Below are 11,666 nucleotides of genomic sequence, written 5' to 3'. Positions count from 1 at the left end.
ACTCTGTTATTTTTACAAGTGAGGAAACTAGAACCCAGAGAAGGAAAGGGACTTAGCATTAATTTGTAAACTGCTTGAAGATAGGGACATTTTTGGTTTTGTCTTTAAATTACTAGACCTAACACAATTGCCTGGCCTACAATACTTGCTTAATAAATGCTTGGTTCCTTTCTCAATCCTCATTCTTCTGGACTTTTTTGCAATAGCTGCTACTGTCCTTGACAGTCTCAGTTCAGGTGCCACTTCCTCATGAAACTTTCTTGATTATGTCAACAGCTTGTTAGTATTGTCTCCTTCCCCAAATAACACTTGTATTATACTTTTATATGAACATGTTATACTCCAGTGCATGTCCAGTGCAATGTAAGCTCATAAGAGGGCAGTGCCAGTTTTGGCTTTCTCTTCATATCTAAAGAAGTGACTAGCTTAGTATCTCCCAAGGAGCAGGAACTTATTCAATGTTGGTTGAATTGAAATGAATTAATGAACTTGAAAGTATTTTGTAAATCGCTAAATATCATAGTCAGGTGAATGATTATTGTTGTGGGGGGGAATCTTCAGTAAAACTATGAGGTTGGTGAAATTTGAACAAAAATCATAGGATTTTCAGGTTGGATCTTTGAGATTCAGAGTAATCAAAGAGCTAGAGTAGAGATAATCTAGGAGGAAGGAGGAAATTAAAAGGAGTTCAAATAACCTGTCTAAAGTCACATGGCAGAGTTAGGATTTGAACAAATCTGGTGCTCTTTCTATTACATACCGTGACTTCGTTGTCTCTTACTTCCCTAAACCTGAATCCTGATCCTTAACTAAAGTGGATTGACTGGAGCTTTGACCTAAAGTACCAAGTAGGAGAGGGAAATGACAGCATTTTCAGTCTTTCAACAGAAATAGAAACAAACTAATTTAGTACCTAATCAGCAATAAAAATTATTTAAAATAGGAAACTACCAGATGTAGTCTCCTTCTTTTCCTCATTCCCATATATACCCAGGGAACTCCTTCACACCCCTTCCCTTCTCTTCCTTCATCCACATCTCAATGTGTCCAACAGTTTCCTTATTTGTATCAAAAAGTGTTATGCTGCTTATCCCAGTTGCAAAAATGACTAGTTATAGCTCTGAATGTATCTTTACTTTCTTCTCAGCACATCATTCCTTCAAGGAAAATGATTTACACACAGGCAAGAATAGAGTGTTCAAATCTAAATTTATTATGAAAGACTTTGAAAAATCTATAATATTTGGGTTTATACATTTAGACTGGCATGACCTGTCCTTGATGAACCTATGCTGGCTTCCAGAGATCATTATTTCCCTTTTTACATGTTCTGAAACTACTCCCTTAATAATAAGTTATGCATTTATTAACAAAAAATTAAGGCCAAAAAAGCAAGGATATTGATTTTTGGATGCAAACACATAATATGTATTCATTTCAACTCCAGTCTCTTGTTACAATATGAAAAATACAAATATCCATTTATTTGAAAGGGGAAAAAGTTTTAGAATTTCTCAAGAAACAAAAATCAAGCTCATTAGCCATTAGTTTGAAAATTTTACTTTTCTTTTTTTGAAAAGTAAAGTTGCCCATCTTCAGTACTGTTCTCCACCGTCCTCCCAAGTTCAGAGACAGTGGCTCAGCAATGACTTTATAGTTCTTTCAGTATTCTGGGACAGAGTTGGTTAGGGGATTTGGGGGTTCTTTAAATGGCCGTTAGTTGTTCTCAAGTTATTTCATTTACCTTAAGTTAAAAGTACCTTTGAATCATTTCCCAATATTATCTTCAAGTCTGAAGATAGTTTTCTTTATTTTTTTAAAATTTTATTTATATAAGGCAATGGGTTAAGAATGACTTGCCCAAGGTCACACAGCAAGGATCTTGGACCACAGGATTCTGTCCCTATTGTCTGTGGTTGGATTTGAACTCAGGTCCTCCTGACTCCAGGGTCAATACTCTATCTACTTCACCACCTAGCTTCCCCTCATAGTTTTCTTTAGAAGAAAAAATAGAAAATCATTTTACAGAATGATTATGATTATGCTTTATAATTCAATTTTAGGCAATAAACTTTTAGTAATTGGAAAAAAAGAAGAGAAAAATGGAAACAAGATTTGAATTATTTATTTTTCTCCATCATCCATTTCCACCATTCTGTTCATCCTCAATATTGATCCTAGCCCTTACATAACTAAAAAATCCTTTGCTTCCATTTGAGGCAAATATCTTTTAAAAATTGGAAATGGTTGATAAATTTACTTTGTACTCCCTTTAGTCTCCTTAGTTATCTCTTTTTTTCCCTTCACTAGACCTTAATATCGTCTCTTTTACTAGACCATTTTGAGCCTTGGGCATTGACATTTGGCCTGTCATTGCAGTTTTTTTGCAAGTCAGTAGGGTTAGATAACTCGCCTGAGGTCACACAATGAATACATATCAAGTGTTTGATGTCATATTTGAACTCAAGTTCTCTTGACTTCAGTGCTCTATCCCCTTGGTGATCTAGCAGCCCCTTTGTCATTACATCTTAAGAACTCGGATCTTGCCATCTGCGGTGCCCAAGGATCAACCAGTTACTACCTAGCTGAATAGTCCTACATCTATTGTCAACCCTGATAAGGACACAAACTTCTGGAGAGCACAGAATTGATTCATGCTTCTTTTTGTGTCTTCTTCATTTGGTACAGTGCTTAGTGTATAGTAAATATTTTTAAATCATTTATTTGAATCATTTGTGCTTGTGTTGACAGAATTTTCTCTCTGAGACTATCCCTTTCCTTTTGAGTGACTTTTTTTTTAGATTTTTCAAGGCAGTGGGGTTAAGTGGCTTGCCCAAGGCCACATGGCTAGGTAATTATTAAGCGTCTGAGGTTGGATTTGAACTCAGGCACTCCTGACAGCAGAGCTGGTGCTCTATCCACTGCACCACCTAGCTGCCCTTGAATGACTTTCTTGAAGGATCTTGGACCACAGGATTCTGTCCCTCTTTTCTCTTGAACACTTTAAAATCTACTGACTACAAATTAGCTAGCATTTATATCACCCTTTAAATAACTTGTGCATATTATCTCATTTGATCCTCACAACAACCCTGTAAGGTAGGTATTATTATAACTATTTTACAGATGAGGAAACTGAGGCTGAAACAAATTAAGAGGCTTTCACAGCATCACACACACCTGACAAGCTTTGTGTCACATAGCTGCTCAAATATAGGATGCATTTCAGACTGTGCCTTGCTCCTTTTTTATCCACATCTCCTTATGTTTTACAAATTCTAAGATATCATGTCCATTTCCTCTCCAAATTCCTATAATTTCTACTTCAGCAAACATTTCTCCTTTGGTATTTCAGAACAAGATTTGTATTTTTTTTCACAGACCTTAAAAGATGAAAATAATGGGCACTTTGGCAGGGATGAAGAATCCCTAATGAGGACTGATAAAGTGGTGAATCTGATCAAGAGGGTTTTATATTGAAAATAGAGACAAGAAAGAAAACTGTCTTGATATATCTGCCAAACCATATATCTTGGAAAATAGCAGCTGCCTCACAGGGAGAGTAGCAGAAGGGAGGATTGGTAAAACATAGGAGACAATGTCCAGGAAAAGAGGCAATAATAAAACTCGTGGCCTCAGATGTCAATACATAAAATCACAAAGTATGGATAATAAATAGACTGAATGAGGAGTTCCCCAATTCAAAAGGAACAGAAAAGAAGAAAGGGGAGGTAGATTTATATTGGATGTTAAATAGATACATTCACATGTGGATATCTTTGGATTATGAACTAGAAGGGGGAAGCATGATAAAGAACATTGAGTGATGATCAAAGGAAGGAGAAATAGAAGCAATATATCATTTAAATATACTGCAGACCATCTGGACATAAGGAGGAAAAAGATGATGAGACTAGAGACCATTTCAAGTTTAGAGAAGGGGTTGCTCTTCCAACCTCAGTTATTATAATTACAGAAGGTTAATAATGTAAACATAACATTAATGAGGTGTCAAACTAACTATAAGAAATGTAACTCTGCCAGCTAATTGTTGGCTGATTGCTCATTCAAAGCACACCAGTAGTGACTCCTAGTCTTTTGTGTAAGGGTTACTTCTAAAACCCGAGGTACAAGCTGCCTTCTGGGGAACCAATGTCTAAGTGTTAGGGTGAATTTGAGTTCAAGTTGGAGATTTAGCCCAGAAAGGGTGCTACCTATGAATATATATTAAGGTGGCTATTCAAACCTCTGTTGGAAAATATCTCTGTCAAAAAGCAGAACAGTTCTAAAAGTGTTGTTCAACTGAGTCATGTTAGTCTGACGGTTCAGATTTGGAATTAGAATGAAATGAAATATTTGCTAATTACCTAATAGACAGCAAAAGCAAATTTATTTAGCTATAGTTTGGGAAGGATATTTATCAAAGAGAGACTATTATTTCAGTTAAGTTCTTTCCTTGTTTGTTATTTGCCATGGTGGCATTCTTGTGTAAAAAAGAAGAGCTACTTGTCCAAGCACAGATGTCAGAACTGAGTTTTGAACTGGGATTTTCCTGATTCCTGCTTCGGCATTTTGCACATCAGGGTCTCAGTCGAAAATTCTTCTGGGGAAGTATGCACAAGAGAGACTGAAATCTTAGTACTGAAATTCTGAAAAGTTCTCATGAGGAAGGAAAAATAAGTCATATAAAATACCAAAATACCAAAGTGAATGCATAAGGAACTCATTAACCCAACCAAGATTTTTGAAGTCATATAGAGAAGATGGAAGTAAGAACTAGTAACTGCAGTTAAATATACAACGATAGTATAGTCCTGTCAGAAGAGGTCAGGAATGAGGTCAGAATGAGCTGAGGCTGACTTTGAATTCTGAGGAAATCAAAAATCCTCTTTCAAAGAAAAGCTATCGGGGCGGCTAGGTGGCGCAGTGGATAAAGCACCGGCCCTGGAGTCAGGAGGACCTGGGTTCAAATCTGACCTCAGACACTTAATAATTACCTAGCCGTGTGGCCTTGGGCAAGCCGCTTAACCCCATTTGCTTTGCAAAAACCTAAAACAACAACAAAACCAAAGAAAAGCTATCTAGAGAAATGAGCCAAGAATAGGAATAAGTAGGACACCCCATCAGCTTTCCCCAATAGCTACTCCAAGAAAGAGCAACCAGTCAAGATATGATTGGGAAATCCAAAGAGAATTCTTTTTTTGTTTTTTTAGGTTTTTGCAAGGCAAATGGGGTTAAGCGGCTTGCCCAAGGCCACACGGCTAGGTAATTATTAAGTGTCTGAGACCGGATTTGAACCCAGGTCCTCCTGACTCCAGGGCCGGTGCTTTATCCACTATGCCACCTAGCCACCCCTCAAAGAGAATTCTTAATCTAGCCCAGGTCTGAATAGGGGAGATGATAGAAGTTCATATGCACTGGGGAAAGAATGTAGTCAGTAAGATATCTTTTGGAGATTCCCAGGTCAAGGACTATATTAAATAGGAGAGCAAGGTTACACTTTAGAGTTACTTAAAATACTTGACATCTCATTTGAAATTTGATGACCAGAGCTTCAGTGTCCTATGGTGAAGATATAATAGTTATGATTAAGCCCGTTTTTGTTGTTCGGGCATTTTTCAGTCTGTTTGACTCTTCATGACTCTATTTGGGATTTTACTGGTAAAGAAACACAGCAATGATTTGCCATTTCCTTCTCTAGCTCATTTTTTTTTTTACAAATGAAGCAAATAGTATTAAATGACTTGCCAGGGTCATATTCAAAAGACGAGGGACTCTCAAAACATCCAGATCATCACCAGAAATTCTATTTCCTATCAAATGAGGCCATGGGGTAAAAACAGTTCTAGAAAAGGAAATGAAAAGGATGTTTTTTTTTTTTTACAACATTTCTCTCTATAATAAACATTATGCAAGTCACACCATCATTCGAGGTCATTATCTTCTTTTCTTACAAAGGACAATGTTTTTTTTTTTTTTAATGCCAACAGGGTTAAGTGACTGGCTCAGGATCATATAGATAATAAGAGCCTGAGTTCAAATTTGAACTCAGGAACACAAGTCTTCCTGGCTTCAGATCTGGGCTCTTTCCATTGTGCCACCGAGCTGTCCATCTTACAAATGAGGAATGGAAGCTCTTAGACTTAGAGAAATTAAATGACTTGTCCTAGGTTAAACAGACTGATCCATGGTCCTCCCAATTCCCCTAGATCTGTGATTTCATTGCTATAGAGAGCCTTCCTCTTTCTAGTTTATCTACTCTGCCATTTAGAAATGATTTTATTTCTCTGTTTCCCATTTTAAGTATCTTCCATTTTTTTTCACCTTAATTCTGCCCAATATGCTTAAACTCAGAGAGCTGGTCCTCCCACCATCTTGCATTTTTTTCCTATCCAGGAGACTAACTTGTATTTTGTGCACATATCTCAACTCTGGCAGGAATCCAGAGCAGAAACTTGCCCTCTGCAGGTGATGGGACATTCCCCTTGCCCTCTGTGCTTATTGAAACCTTCAGTTCTCTATCATTCTTGCTTCTAATTCAATTCACTAACTTCTGAGGAAATTGAGATGTCTTCATACCATTGGGTATTACATTCCTATGAACTCCTAAGTTTGACTGGCTTTCTGCCTCTTTCTGGTGCCTTGCTATCTTTTTTTTCCTTATATGGTAATATTTAAGTGATCATAGGAACACAGCTCTAGAACTGAAAATGTTATCTAGTTCAATCTTACCATTTGTTAGAGGAAGAAATCGAGACCAAGGAGCTCAAGTGATTTGCTGAAGGTCTCACAGGAGGGATATGATCTGCAGTGAGTGGGTTTCTGCCAGAGTAGTCTGGATATGAATAGTAATTAATTGCATCCAAGGGGAAGGTGTATGGAAATCCATCCTCTTGACTACTTCCCCCCCCCCCCTTTCCTTTTGAAGTAAGGGAAGCCAAAGCTAGGATCAGGACCAGGGGGGAGCCATGTTGAGAAGCAGTTCCATCTTTCCTGCCATTCTAGAAAGGTCCCATGAAATGGTTGATATGGCAGTACTATGCCATAAAGCATTTTAAACCAGAAGAGCTGGGTTTGAACCCTGACTCTGCTATATACTAATTGACCTTGGGGAAGTCCTTATTTTAGTCTGGGATCAGGATCTGTCAAAAGAGAGGCTTCCATTGGTCATTTTCCATTTCCTAAATCTTATACTCCCATGACTGCCAGATCCTCACACTCTTCCTTTCGAGGGACTGATCACCCTTAAGTCATGCAGCTTCCTATAAATTGGAACCTTATTTCTGTTCCAAAGGGCATGCATGGATCCATATATCTCAGGCTCTTTTTGAAGGATGTGCAATAGGCTGAAGGGATATTTACAAGGCGCCCTAGTGTCAGCATTAATTCCGAGAGAAATCTCTTTGATTTTGTAGTTACAGAAGAGGACAATGAGTTAGGACAGGATATTGGGGGGAAAACACTGTAATTGATAGACAGATGGAAAGGAGTCAATTTGGAGCCATCAATTACCGGCTGTAGGAGAATTTTAAGTACTTAAGTGGTTATTATTTATTGCTTCTGTAGCAGTGCAATGGCGGGGTATTGATGCCAAGGTCCCCAGGAGCTAACTGGCAAATGTCAGAAGCTCTCAAACTGTGTGCCTGCATGCAAAGATATATGCAACGTGGGCACTTGCACACTCATCATAATGAACTAATTCCATAAGCATTTATTAAGCACCTCATCAATCAATCAAGCATTTTTATTAAGTCCCAGACCAGTTTCTGGAGCCTTCCTCTTGAAGGCTGCCTTCCATCGATTCTTTATGGACCTTGAATGGATCCATTCTTTACATGTTTGTAAATTCCTCCTTTAGAATGTAGACTCCTTGAAGGCAGGAATTGTTTCTAACTTTGAACTCTCAGCAACCAGCACAGTGCCTGTCACATGGTAAATGCTCAATTAGTGCTCATTGACTCATTGTGGGAGGTATCGAGGATGAAAACCCAAGCTTATGTTCTAAAGGGTAGGAGAATATGAGAGCATATATTTAGAGCTGGAGGAGACCTTGGAGACCATCCAATCCAACCCTCTCACTTTTCAGATGTGGAAACTGAGACACAGAGATTTTAAGGGATATTCCCAAGGTCACGCAAGTAAGAAGTGGCATAAGCAGAATTGGAACCCAAATCTAACATCCTACTTTTCATATTCACAGGTGAAAATTCAGGATGGATATACACACATACCTATATGTATGTATATATTTATATTCACACACATATCCATATTTTTGTAAATATATATCCACACACATATTTCATATATATGTGTATGGCACATATATGCACAAGATAAAATATGTGTATACACAGACACACACACATATATTGATTAGAGGGAAGTGCTGACAATTAGAGGTATATATGTATATATTTATATACACATTATATATATATATGTATATCAAATAAACACTGATTGGAGGGAAGCACAAAAAATCAGAGGTATATGTGTATGCAGGTCCATATATACATATATGTGCATGTATGTACATAAATACATAGATATAACAATTGAAGGTATATATGTATGTTTATTTGCAATACACATATAACACAACCTACACACAACACACATGTGTATATATACAATCACATACATTATGTATTATAACATATGCTATAACATATATAACATGTATAATGTGCTGGCAGAAATAAGCTTGTACCATATTGTAGCAGGGAATACAACCCCAAGCATGTGCATGCATAGCACACATGTACACATGCATAGACATCACAGCCACATGTGTACATGCACATCCATAGACACCTGAAGATATCCACTCATACTTGTCTATGCATAGACACGAATGAGGCTAAATGAGTCACACTAGACTCTCTTCTTTTGGGCTTGGAAAATCTCAGTGGTTGCTCCTTCTCTTAGTCTTTTTTGGGGAATAGACTAGATCCCAGGATTCAAGATCAAATGATGTGCCAGGTACTGGGGATGCCAGTATCTGCACAGTCCATATTTTTGGAGGTTGATGGATTTTTAAGACTTATTTTGACGTATCCTTATAAAATGGCTTTACCCTATTATCATACCTTATCCTTATTTGGGCAGTTAGTGCAATTGAAGAATGCTAAATCTGGAGTCAGAAAGATGAGTTAAAACCCAGTTTCAGACACTTATTAGCCATGTTACCTTGGACAAGTAACTTGATCTCTTTCTGCCTTAATTTCCTCAATAACAAAATTGGAATATTAATAGTACTTTCATCACAGAGTTGTTGGGAAGATCAAATAGGAGAATATTTATAAATACTTAACACAATGCCTAGAATATAACTATTTTTGTTCAGTTGTTTTGGGGTTTTCTTGACAAAGATACTGAAATGGTTTGTTATTTCCATTTCCAGTTCATTTTACAGATGAGGAAACTGAGGCAAACAGCACCAAATGACTTGCCTAGGGTCACACAGCTAGTGTCTGAGACCAGATTGGGACTCATGACGATGAATCTTTATGACTCCAGACCTGGTCCTCTATCCACTATCCCAAGGCACACTATGTTTACTTTTCCTCTTCCTTTCACCCATCCAAGCTCTGCAGGGTTGCGTTGTAGGCTGTGAGCTGTACTGGTCAACCAATCCAATGGTTTGCTTAACAAGGAGTTTGGATGGGTAACCAGTTTTCCAAATGATGGACAATTTAGAGTTGAATTCAATTAGATTTAACTCAATTTAATTTACATCAATTCAGCAAAAATTTATGAAACTCCTACTGTGAACAGAACCCTGTTTTGTTGACTGGGAAACAACTAGCCTAGCTTAACCCTTTTCTGAGGCAAGCTCTTGAATCATCATTTGGAGCCTCAGTTTAATTTGGTTTCAACAATAAATATTTATCAAATATTTGCTATGGGCTGGGTATTGTTCCAGGAGATATGAAGACAAAAGACTAAATTGTCTTTGTACTCTGGGAGTTCACATTCTTGTAATGTTCAGCATTTCTTATATGGGGCTGGAGAAAGCGAGTTGGTGAATTCACTTTAGGATCTGTGTGAATTTGGAGAAATTCTGAGGTGGGATTTTTCTCCAAGCACATATCCTCTTTGCCTCAACTCAGTTGTTGATTATGAGCTACCTGCTGAGAGTGGTGGTTTTCATAGATGGGACTCAGGTGGGATATAATGGGAATCAGAGACTGCCTACTTGGAATAATCTTGCTCTTCTCCCCCTCCAGTAATAATTGCTTCTTGGACTTGAACCCAGATTCAGTTCCTTTCCACTTCAGCATGTGTATAACTAGGATTTGCATCATGTCATCCATTCTCTTATATTTCAAAATTGTTTTTCAAGTTTCTAGCTAACAGTATTTCCTAGAGTCTATAAAAGAGACAAAAATAAAACTGATTGTCTGCCCTCAGGGAGTTTCCACTCTATCTTTTTCTATTTATTTAAGGCAATGGTATTTTAGTGACTTGCCCAAGGTCACATAGATAGACAATTATTAAGTGTCTGAGGTCACATTTGAACCCAGGTCCTCCTGACTCCAGGGCTGGTGCTCTATCCACTACACCACCTAGCTGCCCCATAAAGTTCCCAATCTAGTAAAAAGAAATAAAAGAACATATAATTGTAATAGAACTTAGTATATTATGAGCCCAAAAGAGACCTTTAAAAAACCACTTCTGGAGATGGTAAGCTCCTTGGGTATAAGGGCTTGAACTTGTTTCATTTAGAGAAATAATAGGAATCAAGTTTGATATGAAAGTTCTGCTCCTCACCAGCTGTTCTGACTAAGGCAAGGCATGTCTCTTTTTTGAGCCTCGGTTTCTTTCTGTAAATTGAGAATAATCAAAGCTGCAAGGGACCTCAGAAGCTCTCTAGTCCAAGTATTCTTAACTTTTTTTGTATCCTGGATTCCCTTGGCAGCCTGGTCAAGTCTATGGATCCCATCTCAGCTTCATATTTTTAATATATAAAACCAAATACATAGTATTACAAATAATAGCAATTATACTGAGATATAGTAATCAAACTTAAAAAGAAACCAAGTTCAGACCCCAGGTTAAGAGCCCCTGCTCTAGTCTAACCTTTTGATCTTACTCAGGGGAAAATTGAAGCTTGTGGATAGGAAGGGATGTGCCAAATATCACATCATCATTTAAAGGCAGATACAGGTTCAGGATATAACTTTCTGACTATCAGGGCCAGAGCTCTGTCCACTATGTAAATGCCACCTTCTAATCAAACCAGATGTATCAAATTCTGTAGAGTTTAGAGTTGGAAGGGAATTCATAGGGCATTCAGTCTGTTTCATTCATCTCTCTTTTAATTTGAAAAACACTGATGGCAGAGATGCTAAGTTATTTATCCTTGGTCATCTAGATGGGAACAGCGAAGTTCAGACTAGAACCCAGAAAATCATTCATTTGATTGGGACAAAGAGGATGTGATGGGGAGTAGTATGAAATAAGACTAGAAAACCCAAGTGAAAGCAGATTGTCAAAAACTTTTTAATGTTTTAAAATTTTTATTGATATATTGATTCATTTTTTGGGGAAAGGAAGGCTAAGTGACTTGTCCAAGGTCACATGGCTAGTAAGTGCCTAAGGTCAAATTTGAACTCAGATCCTCCTGACTCTAGAATAGGTGCTCTATTTACTAAGCCATC

The sequence above is a fragment of the Macrotis lagotis genome, chromosome 3, assembly GCF_037893015.1.
Source record: "Macrotis lagotis isolate mMagLag1 chromosome 3, bilby.v1.9.chrom.fasta, whole genome shotgun sequence".
In the NCBI taxonomy this organism is placed as follows: Eukaryota; Metazoa; Chordata; class Mammalia; order Peramelemorphia; family Peramelidae; genus Macrotis; species Macrotis lagotis.
This window is presented reverse-complemented; position numbering follows the sequence as displayed.